We start from the raw sequence: 12,223 nt of genomic DNA, 5'->3' as shown, positions 1-12,223 counted from the left end.
ACCGTTTCAATTCAAACTGAACTGGTTTCAATTATTTTATAATTGAATCAAGTATTCATGTGGTGAAAAACTAAATTTTCTGATATTTTCTATTGAATTTTGAGTTTTGAATTTGATAATTTTGACAATTGAATATACAATTTTCGTTATTGGTTGAACTTTAAATACAAAACTTATTGAATAGATAATTTTCGTAATTGAAAAAACATTTTTGTTATTTTTTGTGTTTTCAATTACGAAAAATATCTATTCAATAATTTTTGTATTTAAAGTTCAACCAATAACGAAAATTGTATATTCAATTGTCAAAATTATCAAATTCAAAACTCATAATTCAATAGAAAATATCAGAAAATTTTGTTTTTGAGCACATGAATACTTGATTCAATTATGAAATAATTGAAACCGGTTCAATATGTGATAAATGTTTGAATTGAAATATACTTTTTTCTGTGTAGTTTTTTATCTTTTGAAATTTTTTAAATAGGAAAGCGAATTAGAGTATATTTCCATTGTTATACTATAGCTATATAAATTAATGAAATTTCGATTATTTGTTAAAGTCTGAACAAGGACACGCCTACCTCCCATATAACCTCAATCTTAAAAATGTAATTATAGCTACAATGGTGATAAGAATGTGTAAAAAGTACTAGATATAGGAGATGATAAAGTATTTTTATTATACTGTATATAAAATTTCGTTTAAAAATCAGTAAAGACTCGTTCTACTCCCATACATTCTTTTTTATTTTCAGTTTTTCAACTTTGACATCACTTTTTTAACTTTTAGCTTTTATTTTGAATAAAATCACACATCATTTATTAAAATAGGTTTAAAATTGTAAAAGTTATTCAACTTTTATTAAAGTTATTCAACTTTTATTAAAGTTAATAATAAACTTTCATATACAGTGGTTGACAAAACAATGGATACTTTTCCAAATATTCCATATGTAGCCCAAAATTTGAAATATTTTTTAAAATAATTTTTTTTTTTTTTTTAGTATTTTACTTGTATAGTTTTATTTATATAAATTAACTGAAAAACAAACAACATAATTAATTATATTCTGAAAAAAGGGAACAAAATTAAAAATATTCACTATTTCGCTACTGACAAAACAATGGAAACTTTTAAACTTCTGCAACAAAGAAGAGTAAAACGAAAATAATATTTAAAAGAACGATGTAAAAAGCATCCTGTTTACAGTTATTTTATTTTTAAATTCTGGTAATTTTTCACAATTTCTTATTCTAAGTTTTTCGCATAATTGCTTTTTATCAAAGTTAACGAAAATGGCTAAAGTTAAGATTTGTGAAGACTTAAAAAATAAAATAATTAACGATTTTAAAGCTGGTTTAAAACAAAAAAGTATCTGTGACAAATATTCCATAAATAAATCAGCAGTTTAAAAAATTATAAAGAAATTTCGTGAGACCGGTTCTGTAAAAACTTAACATTTAGATGGGAAACCTCGTAAGACTACTCCTAGACAAGATAATTTAATAGCAAGAAAGAGTTCAAGAAATTCCAAAAAATAAGTACCTGAACATTTAGTCGCAGGGCAAATGAGGCTGGTTTTGGTTGCTATCGTCCTGTGAAAAAACCACTCATTTCTAAAAAGATCCGTTCTGCTCGTCTACAATTTGTCAGGGATCATTTAAACTGGTCGATACAGAAATGGAATACTGTCCTTTTTTCCGACGAATCCAAATACAATTTAAGAGGCAGTGATGGGAGAACATTTGTAAATCGACCAAAGGGAAAAAGATTAGATCCAAAGTACACAAATAAGACTGTAAAGTTTGGCGGTGGCAATATTATGGTATGGGGATGTTTTTCAGGGCAAGGTATGGGCCCAATTCATATTATAACAGCTAACATGACAGGTATAGGATACAGAACCATATTAAACGATTTTATGTATCCATACGCTGAGGAAATTATGCCCCCAGTTTGGAGATTCCAACACGACAACGACCCGAAACACACCTCGAGGGTTGTAACCGAGTGGTTACAATCCAACGAGGTACGTGTTTTGAAGTGGCCTGCCCAATCGCCAGATCTCAATCACATAGAAAATCTATGGGAAATTGTAAGGACCCAAAATTAGACCAGGAAGGAAGATTTGTCGGAGGCGGTTATAAGGGAATGGCAAAATATTTCAAAGGAGACCGACCATTGACTCTTTAATTGGTTCAATGCATCGTCGATGTGTAGCAGTTATAAAAATAAGGGATACCCAACAAAATATTGAGTTATTGCAAAATTTAGACCATATTTGTTAAAATAATACCTAAGTTTCCATTGTTTTGAAACTAAAATAAATGTTTTAATTTTGTTTTCTCATTTTTAGAATTTAATTAATTATGTGCTTTGTTTTTTGTTAAATTAAGTTAATAAAAGTTACAAATAAAATACTACAAAAATGTTAAAATTTTTTAAAAAATTATTTCAGATTTTAGGCCACTAATGAAATATTTGGAAAAGTTTCCTTTGTTTTGTCAATCACTGTATATAATTTTGCAATCGGACTAGTATTTTAGAAGATTCAAATTTATTACCCCTTGTTTTTTCGATTGACCCCACTGTGCGAATCATTATACATCTGCCATGACAAAAACAATTTGATCAAATTGTCTTGGATATATATTTTTTTTAAACAAAGTTACTAAATTTTTATTCTAGCGATGAATTAATTAAATGTCTCTAATCTGAATGATGACCTAGTAGAGGTTTAATTATTTTTTATTTTGTCCTCAGAAGCCATATCTATTTTTAGCAATTACTTGTTTCTATCTCTCCTTGTTTTAATTTGCCTCTGTTTAATTGTTTAGTAATTTGTCCAAGTATTGTTTTATGACTGACTGTCTGTCTCTCAAATGTCCTGTTGTCAGGTGGCGTGTTTTTATTTATAACCAACCAATTCAAATAGTTTATAAAATAAAACTGACACGAGACCATAGACTAAACTAAAGTTAAATTCTTTAAAAAGCCAACAATTGCACATTTATTACAATTTTTATTGCATACTTTGGGGATATAACAAAAGCAGTGACACTTTATTTGAAACAGCATTTTGTACAACGAACCTCAATCACTTAAATATACAAAATTTTAAATAAACTAACTGCCTTTATTATTCATACATACATATGTATTTTTTGGCGTTTTAAAACGTTACAAACTGACACTCTTAATTGGTTAAACAAAATGTTTTCATTTATTTAATTGCCTACTTTAGGGGATAGAAAATATTTTGTTTTTCTAAAAAGCATCTTTAAATATAGCTAAGTTTTTAGATATTCTGTTTACAAAACCTCAAATTCATATATATTTTTTGAGGTTTCGAAATTTTACAAACTGACACTCTTAATTGGTTTAAAAACAAATTATTTATTAATATTGATTGGGTTATTTAGGGGATATAATATTTGGTTTATGTTTGATTTCTTTTCAAAATTTGCTTTAAACGAATCTCAGTATTTAAACGTTTTGTTTACAAAGCCTCAAAATTAATTTTTTTAATTTTGCAATAATTGTAGAAAAAGCGAGAGCCTATTGTGATATTGTGATTTATAATAATTAAAATTTGTATAAATATTTTCGTATTTTGCTTTGCATTCATTAAAAACATCCAGAATATAATATTTATTCATTAATTTATCCATTTATATAAATGTATTTTTTATGTAATCACATTTTATTGCATACTTTTAGGCTTAATTATTATTTTTTTCCTTGAATTGTTGTTGCATATTTTTAGGTTTCATTTAGTTTTTTTAAATATTTATTTTTTTTACAGCAATTATATGTAAAATTATATTGCATACTTTTAGGTTAAAATTTAATTTTTTAAAATTAATTTAGCTGTAGCATACTTTTAGGTTTAATAAAATTTAATACTGTTTTTTATGTTTTTAAAGGCACTTTGTATGGTTTTTTTTATTAAAAAAATATTATTTTTCATTTATTTAGTTATAATTTTTATTCCATTTAATTTTTTTCCCCATTATGCAATCACTGCATTTTCAAGGTTTTTTTTTTTTGAAATTATTTGCTGTTTCTTTTATATTCTAGATGGTATGCGTGCAGTGTCATATTAAAAAAAAATCACTTTTTTTCATACTATGTTTGATCGAACATTTTCAACAGTCACTGACTAACTCTAAATTGTTACTAACACATATTGCTGATGAGTTTATTTTCTTTAAAGAACTTGTGGAAGTTTTTTTAACAGTTTTTTATATGATAAACAATATTGTTTGTGTTTTTTGTTTTTATTTGCCTATATTAAGGCTAAATTTAAGACCTGCGCCTAAAAGCAAACACTAAAGGCACTCCTCAGGTAATTGCACTTATTAACGATCAATACTCCAGCGTAGACTAAATGAAAACACAAACTGAAACAACACACTCTGGTTTTTTTTTTGCTATTTCACACACTAGAATTTAGTACAAATTCCTAGAATATTGTAGCTGTTTCATTTTTTATAAATTATTTTCCATTATTATTATTAGTATTATTATTTCCTTGTATTTGTATTAAGCCATAACAATTAATTTTAAATCTTTTTATTAAATATATATTATTTAGCTGATGTTGAATGATTTATATATGTTTTCCCTGTTGGTTTCTCTTTTTTTTATAAATATTCTAAAATAGAAAATATTAACAATATAAAGCCAAAGAGCTTGAAACTACTTGAAATAACGTTGTTATATTTCTATTTGTACGGATTGTTAAGGGAGAGCAACAAAAAGGCCACGTCCTTTCTGGCTAACGTTAAAAAATATTTTGAAATCTTTGTCTACTAGTAACAACAGTCTAACTAACAACTTTTTCTATGTTTTATTTATTTCTATGCCTTAAAATATGCTATGACTGCTGCTACTCTGCTAGTATTTCACTTTACAAAGCACAAACTTACATATTCACACACATAGCACTCATACACACACACGCATACATAGAAAGAGAGAGAGTATTCTTCACTCTTCGTCGTTTGGTTATGCCACAACATTGAATATTCAACCATGTTGTGTGAAAACAATATAAAAACGTATAGAAATTGGTTGTATACACACGTGCGCCAAAGTTTTACGTTATTTTTTGAATTTTTTTTCCAACCAACTCAACACACACTCACTCATTCACTCACACACAAACAGACCAAACAAACTTGCAACAGAAACTAACCAGCCAAGTTGAATTTAATTCATATAGAAAAAGAGCTAAGGAATAAACCATTTACACAGTGGAACTAAGATGGCAAAAAAGAGAAAAAAGAGCAAGATTCCATAGGAGTACCATCAACATATTTATAGGTAGTAAATGGAGGAAATTAGATAAATCGAAAGGTCACTACAGGACATATCGCTCATGTGCTGTAACAATGTCTTAATAAAAAAACCCAATTTTCTAATTAACTCTTTGCGGTTTAGTGGTCACTTTACTAACCACCTTTCCTATAGTCTTCAACACATAGTTTATTGGAATTTTGCTAAACAATTATATCGTTTGTTTCTTTTTGCAAAACTTTACAAAGGTGGTTAGTAAATTAACCACCTCACTCCTCTAAAAACCTTGGAATGGTTTGTTTTTTTTATGTTTTGATTTATTTTTCTTACTTTTTATAATAAACTAGTTGACCGTCCCGGTTTCGCCCGGTAACATTTACTAATGTTAGTTCTTCAAGTTTCTCCAACCCGCATACTCCTGCCTGTTCTTATTTATTTGCAAATAAAATATCTAAATTTGTACTGCATACTTTAGGGAGCTTTTTTTATTACAAAACATCTCCTGAAAATTTGGAATCGAATACAAAAAAAAAATCAGCCAAATCGTTCCAGTCGTTCTCACGTGATGGCATTACATACATGGACCATTTAATTTTTATATACACTCAGGTCTCGTTTTATGCGATAGATGCGTTCCAAAAAAAATCGCATAAATTGAATTCGCATAAAACGATACTCTAGAATCATATAAAAACTAATGATTCGTTCCAAAATTCTGAAAAACCGCATAAATTCAAATTTTAATTAAAAATCCAAAGCAAAATCGCATAAAAAAAATCAACAAAAATATATTTATTTCATTTACTTAAACAGTAAAAACCAAAACCCTTTAAAAAAAATAAACAAAAATATAATAGGTCTGTTCATTTACTTTCCCAGTAAATACTTGCAACGAGAGAATAAAATCAAAATTTACAAAATTACCCTCTTAAAATCTCAAAAATAGTAAAAAGTAAATGAACGCTTTTCCAGTAACAATTGTTTTATACACACAATTTTCATATTTTATTCCTTTTAAAACTCACATTTTCTTAAATTTTATTGAAAATTCTTTTTTTTATATTTTTTCACCACAAAAATAAAATTGAAAATAAATAAACAATAATACAAAACATATGAAATATAAGCTGCTAACTATTACGAGTTCAAAATAGAACTTGTAATAGTTTGCAACGAGAGAGCACTCTCTAAAATCTATACGCTCTTGAATTTTTCTCTACTTGCAAGTTTTTTGAGTTAATGAACGCTTTTCCAGTAACAATTGTTACTAACTAGTAACAACTTTTAGTTATTGAACATAGCTAATATTAATTCATTAATAACAGAAAAAACTGAAAATTATCAACAAAATAAGCTAAAACCTTTTTTAAGGAAATTCTGTAAATATGTATGATCAATCTGAATGACTGAATAATTGTCGGCATAGTTTAGGAATTGGTTCAACGTCACTTTCATCACTAGATGCTATAATCATATCATCATATTGTAAAATATTATTTTCATCACTAGAATTTAAAAAAAAACATCTAAAATTTTAAAATCTGTTAAAGTTCAAAAAAAATGTTTAATTTAAAAACCGCATAAATTTGAATCCGCATAAAAAAAATCCGCATAAAACGAGACCTGAGTGTATATAGATCATTGTTAATCAAACTCTCACAACAATAGATTTGCTTCGTATTCTAGTATTACGATGTGTGTACACTGAACCAAATTTCTTATGAAAATATCCTTCACTGCAACACTTGTAAAATAACTCATGTTCGTTTTTTAATTTCGGTTTCACATGTATTCTTATACATAGACGGTGCCCGCGGGCGTACTGCTGGAGACCAATGATATAGACTAATTAAAGTAAAAATGCAATTGTTTTGATTTTAAACTTAAACACAAAAAAGCGTGGATGAAACAGTTAATATCACCATTGCATAGTAAAAAGTTGTTTTAATAACTGACAAAGTCGTGTGAACTAGCTTCTAAAATTACACGCAGGATCGCTATAGAAGCATTTTGTCCTAATTTCATAACCTATTGCCTATTAAGGATCGAAAAAACCTTAACACACGTTTTTCCTTAAAACGTTTAACCCAAGTATTACTATGTTCATTTATTGTTATTCTGATTAAAATGTGTGAAGGAAAAAAAGTGCGTGCTAAAGTTATTAAATATTTTCAACAAAACCCAACATGGTCCTACAAAAAGTTGGTCAAAGAATCAAAGGTCTGCCATCAAACTGATGTTCAAACTTGATCAAACTTGTTCGTTGATAGAAAACCTGGTTATGGTTAGAAGGAATGGACCACATGATGTTTCAAAAGCCAATAAATAGAAAGCATTTTCAAAAGAGCTCCCAACACATCTGGTAGGAAAGCAGTCCGGTTAGCTCAGTACTCGGACTATTTGGTGCGAAAAGTTAAAGTTAATGCAGGTTTAAAAACATACAAGGCTCAAAAAGTTCCTAACAGGAATTCTGCTAAAAATTTAAAGGCCAAAGACAGAGCACGAAAATTGAAGTAAAATTTTATACAAAAAATATACCTGCTGCATAATGGATGACGAAATGTGTGTTCTGGAAAAATGTTCGCAGCTTCCGGGTCAATATTTGTAGAAAAGTTTAGTACCCAAAAGCAGAAAGTTTTCCCAAAAAGTTCTTGGCTTGGCAAGTAACATGCAGTTGGCTGCCCCGATAGACCAGTCGATAGTGTGCTGAACTATTAATGTGGGGTTCGATTCCCGCCAGAGACTCTGGGTGTATCTGCAGACAAGCAAAACGCTTCGCAGTTTGTGTTTGTTTCTTAAAAAACAAGTTGCAGCAAAATAAGTCAAACTTTTGTTACAAAGGGCTCTATAAATACCGAAATTTACATCAAAGAATGTTTACAAAAGAGGATGCTTCCATTCATAGGACTTTTTAATGTAACCACTTATTTTTGACATGATTTGGCATGCTGTCAGTATGATAAGCAAGGTCTTGAGTGGTACAAGAACAATAATGTTGTATTTGTACTAAGAGAGGAAAATCCTCCAAAGCTAAGGAAAGTGAAGAGATATTGGGATCTTGTTAAAAGAGAATTGAGGAGCACAAAAAAGGTGTCCAAAAGTGTGGTCGATTTTAAATGGATATGCTCAACCTGTTGAAACAAAAGACAACATCGATATGTAGATTTTTATAAAAATTAACCATTTGCTGCCTGATAGTTTTTTTTTATAAATGCGAGATTTTTTCAAATTTTTAGCTTTTATTTTGAAACATTTGTATAAAATTTATTCAAAGTATTGACTTTCTGGCAACATATATATTCCGGGCCAAAAGAACAGCTCATCTTTTAAGGCCAACAACGAATCAAGTCAATATCGGATACTCTGTTCTGAAGTGAAGCGTATCTCAGAGAGAGCGGGTGAGGCAAAACTTCCCAACCACTTCATTCTAAAAACTTTTTCTGGTTGGCCGGGCTTCACAATTCGGGTTATCGTAATGTATCCATTTTTCATCGCATGAAATGATTTGGTGCAAAAATGATTTTCTTTTATAGCGTTAATTTCAGCATTTCAGACATACAAAACTGTATGGTACCCAATTTGCCTGCTTTTGGATGAATCCTGTTCCTCGCAAACATTTTGAAATTATTGCTTGAGTAGCTCCTAATAATTTTGCAAGTTCTTGTTGAGTTTGATAACAATCTTCATGCACTAATGCCTTCAATTCTTGGTCTTCAAACATTTTTGGCTGGTCTGGGTGATCTTTGTCTTCCGCGTCATAATCACCACTTCTGAACCCCATAAACCATCTATCGCACTTTGAAATCGACGGAACACAGCGGCACTTTTTTTTCAAATGAAAGAAGTAAAGCAAAACTTCCCGCATTTGACGATTTGTTTTAACCCTCTAACCCGCAAGGTTGCCTCGTGCACCAATTATCCAATTATCTCAAAAAGTAATTATAATTTTTTTTTTTTAAATTTAACTGTGACTTTAGTTACAGATTTGTTGACATTTCCCTTGAAGGTCGAAATCCATTCTGACTTAGTTTTTGTTCTGTCAGCTGTTTTGTGAGTGATGTCATAATTTTATAATTTTTTTTTAAATCAAAGCTTTACTAACTTTTAGTCGTCCGATCTATTGGAAATATTTTTTATTAGTTATTTTTAATTAGTTTATAAATAAAATCGTATCATAATTATTGTTTTTTACACCTAAACCGGCAACAATGCCCTAAGGCGCTCTTCACCTGGTTCCTAAACTTAATTTGCAAATTAGTTTCTGATGGCTGTTCTGAGTTTAATGGGTCATAATTACCCTAAACAAAATTATTCGACAACATTTTTTTTAACTTTTTAAAGTTTGGGGTTAGAGGGTTAACTTTACTATGTTAGGGTCGGCGAAGTTGAAGCCAGTTGAAAAAAAATGATTAAATTTTGGAAATAAAAGATTTAAAATTATATCTTTTTGTATTTGCTGTCCCACTGTACAAATGTTAACAACAGTTTTGCAACTATACAACCTTTAACAAAAAGGTTTCCTGTTGTTGTAGTTGTGTTGTGTTTTTTTTGACTATAAATTTCCTTTTTATATTGCGCTTTCTTTTAGTCTTTATTTTGTTTAAAACATGGTTCTGCAAATGATGTGCTCCTGGTATTGGTATAATTTAAAATATAAACTAAATATACGAACGAACAAACGTTATTATTATTTTTCACTATGTTGCACAACACATTATTAATAATATATCTATGTATATGAGGTATTTCATAGATGCAAAAAACATGAATTCAAAAAATTTTGTACTTAATTCTTTTTTTTTTGTTTAACATACTAAACAATTTTCAACATAAATAGTATGATTTGATTTCATTGCTTTCAATTTTTATTAAATGATTCATTTCGATTTTGAATTTCTTTCCTAAAGTATTTGATCAAATTTACATTTATATCATTTATCATGTCTATTGCTTTGTGTATGGAAACACCCATATGAGTCCATGTCTTTATACCTTGTTGCAGTTATGATCTATACGTTCTTTATTGTTGTCTTTTAGTTGTAGTGGCTGTGTTTCCCATAAATTGTTTTACTTTACTCTTGTAGTTGTACTGTTTCAAATTCACATTAATACATACTAAGGTGGCTCTTATATTGGGTTGTTTCGATTTTCGTACGCCTTTGAAGTGAAAAAAAAAATAATTTTTGTTTCTCATATTATAATTTTTCGAATGTTTCGTGCAAAATATAGGTTTTATTAATTAGTTGTTTTGAATATCTTAGGAATAAACTTGGTATCACAAACGTGACAAAAATTTGTTTTTATATTAAAATGGCATAATGTCTATTTGAAATGTTTGCATTGGTTTTTGTTTTGTCAAACGACATTCGTATCGTCACGTTTTTATACCCTTCACCTTCGTGAGAAGGTTATATATAAGTTTGTCATTCCTTTTGTAATTTCCACAATATAATTTTCCGACCCTATAAAGTATTTATATTTTGGATCCTTATAGAGAGCGGAGTCGATTAACCCATGTCCGTCTGTCTGTCCGTCTGTTTGTTGAGATAAATTAGATAGACTTGCTTTCGAGAAGTTTCCTATTTAAAATCAGCAAAATCGGTCCACAAATAGCTGAGATATGAGGAAAAAACTAGGACAACCTCAATTTTTGACCTATATCTGGATTACTAAGTCATTAATATAGACAATGTGGATATCTAATGATAGACATTTCAAAGCTCATTGCAACGATTGAGGATTTAGAGGGTTAACATATTCTACAAAAATAAAATCTCCGTAACATTTTACATACATTTGCTGAACACATCTTATACCTAAAATGTAAGGATCATATGGTTTCTTATGAAGATTAACAATAAAAATGTGCCAGAGTTGGGAAACTTTTACCCCCCCTCAAATGAAATTCAGATGTAAACTTTCAAAACGCCGATACACGTATCTTTTTTTTTTTTTGTCTCCTCTATCAAAATTTATTGGTCGGACCTTGTAATTTTGGAAAAAATTTGATTTTGTTGTATAGTGTTATTATATGCAGTAATTTGTATCTTTATTGTAGTTAAAACCACAAATTTTTTTTTAATAAACATGATCAGCCTCTTGATTAGAACGATCTCTAAGATCAATAAGTCCGCGACTTTTTGAATTTCCCGGCTCTTAATTGCTTCTACTCTTAACAGGCATCTGTCAGCTGACTCCTGTCAAAATTTTAACAATTTAGTGTCATTTAATTTGTGTTTGACAGCCATTGATAGCAGACTACCTCGTGAATTGACGAGAAATTGGAAAAAAGTGAATTTCGTCTGCTCATTAAGCATCACTCAAACTAAGGCTAAGCTTGATAAATACTATGGGAACTCTGTACCCTCAATTTCAATGGTAAACAAGTGGTTTACTGAATATCGTTGTGGCCGTACAAGAACGGAAGATGCCGAACGTTCTGTACGCCCAGTTGATTTTGAGAAACAATTGAACAGAATCACGATATGGTGTTGGCCTATAAGTGATTGAAAGTGCGAGAGATTGTGGCAGCCATAGGCATCTCAATGAGAAAGCTTTCCACAAGATGGCTGCCGCGTTTGCTCACAATCGGTTGCATAAAAGGGTACACACATGTGCAGTTTCCATGGCAAAAATTCATGAATTAGGCTACGGAATGTCCCTCTTCCACCATATTCTCCAGATTTTGTCCCGAGTGACTATTTCTTGTTTCCAAACCTGAAAAAATGTCTCGGCGGAAAGTGATTTGACTCCAACGATGAAATCCTTTCACAAAAAACACCTATATACAAAAATTTTAGAAATGTTGGGCAAAGTGCGTAGAGCTCAAAGGAGACTATGTTGTAAAGTAAAATTCCTATGTTTCATTCAAAAAGGCACGGATTTTTTGATCCACAAACGATGATAAAGGTACTCGGC

At 29.7% G+C, this 12,223-nt stretch overlaps 1 protein-coding gene across 1 annotated transcript in view; it reads left to right on the top strand.

Annotated features, from left to right (window-relative positions):
• fdl (fused lobes) overlaps positions 1 to 12,223 on the top strand; it is a 122,511-nt gene that overhangs the window by 53,892 nt on the left and 56,396 nt on the right. The window lies entirely within an intron of this gene.

Source organism: Calliphora vicina, chromosome 5 (genome assembly GCF_958450345.1).
Source record: "Calliphora vicina chromosome 5, idCalVici1.1, whole genome shotgun sequence".
NCBI lineage: Eukaryota > Metazoa > Arthropoda > Insecta > Diptera > Calliphoridae > Calliphora > Calliphora vicina.
This window is presented reverse-complemented; position numbering and strand designations above follow the sequence as displayed.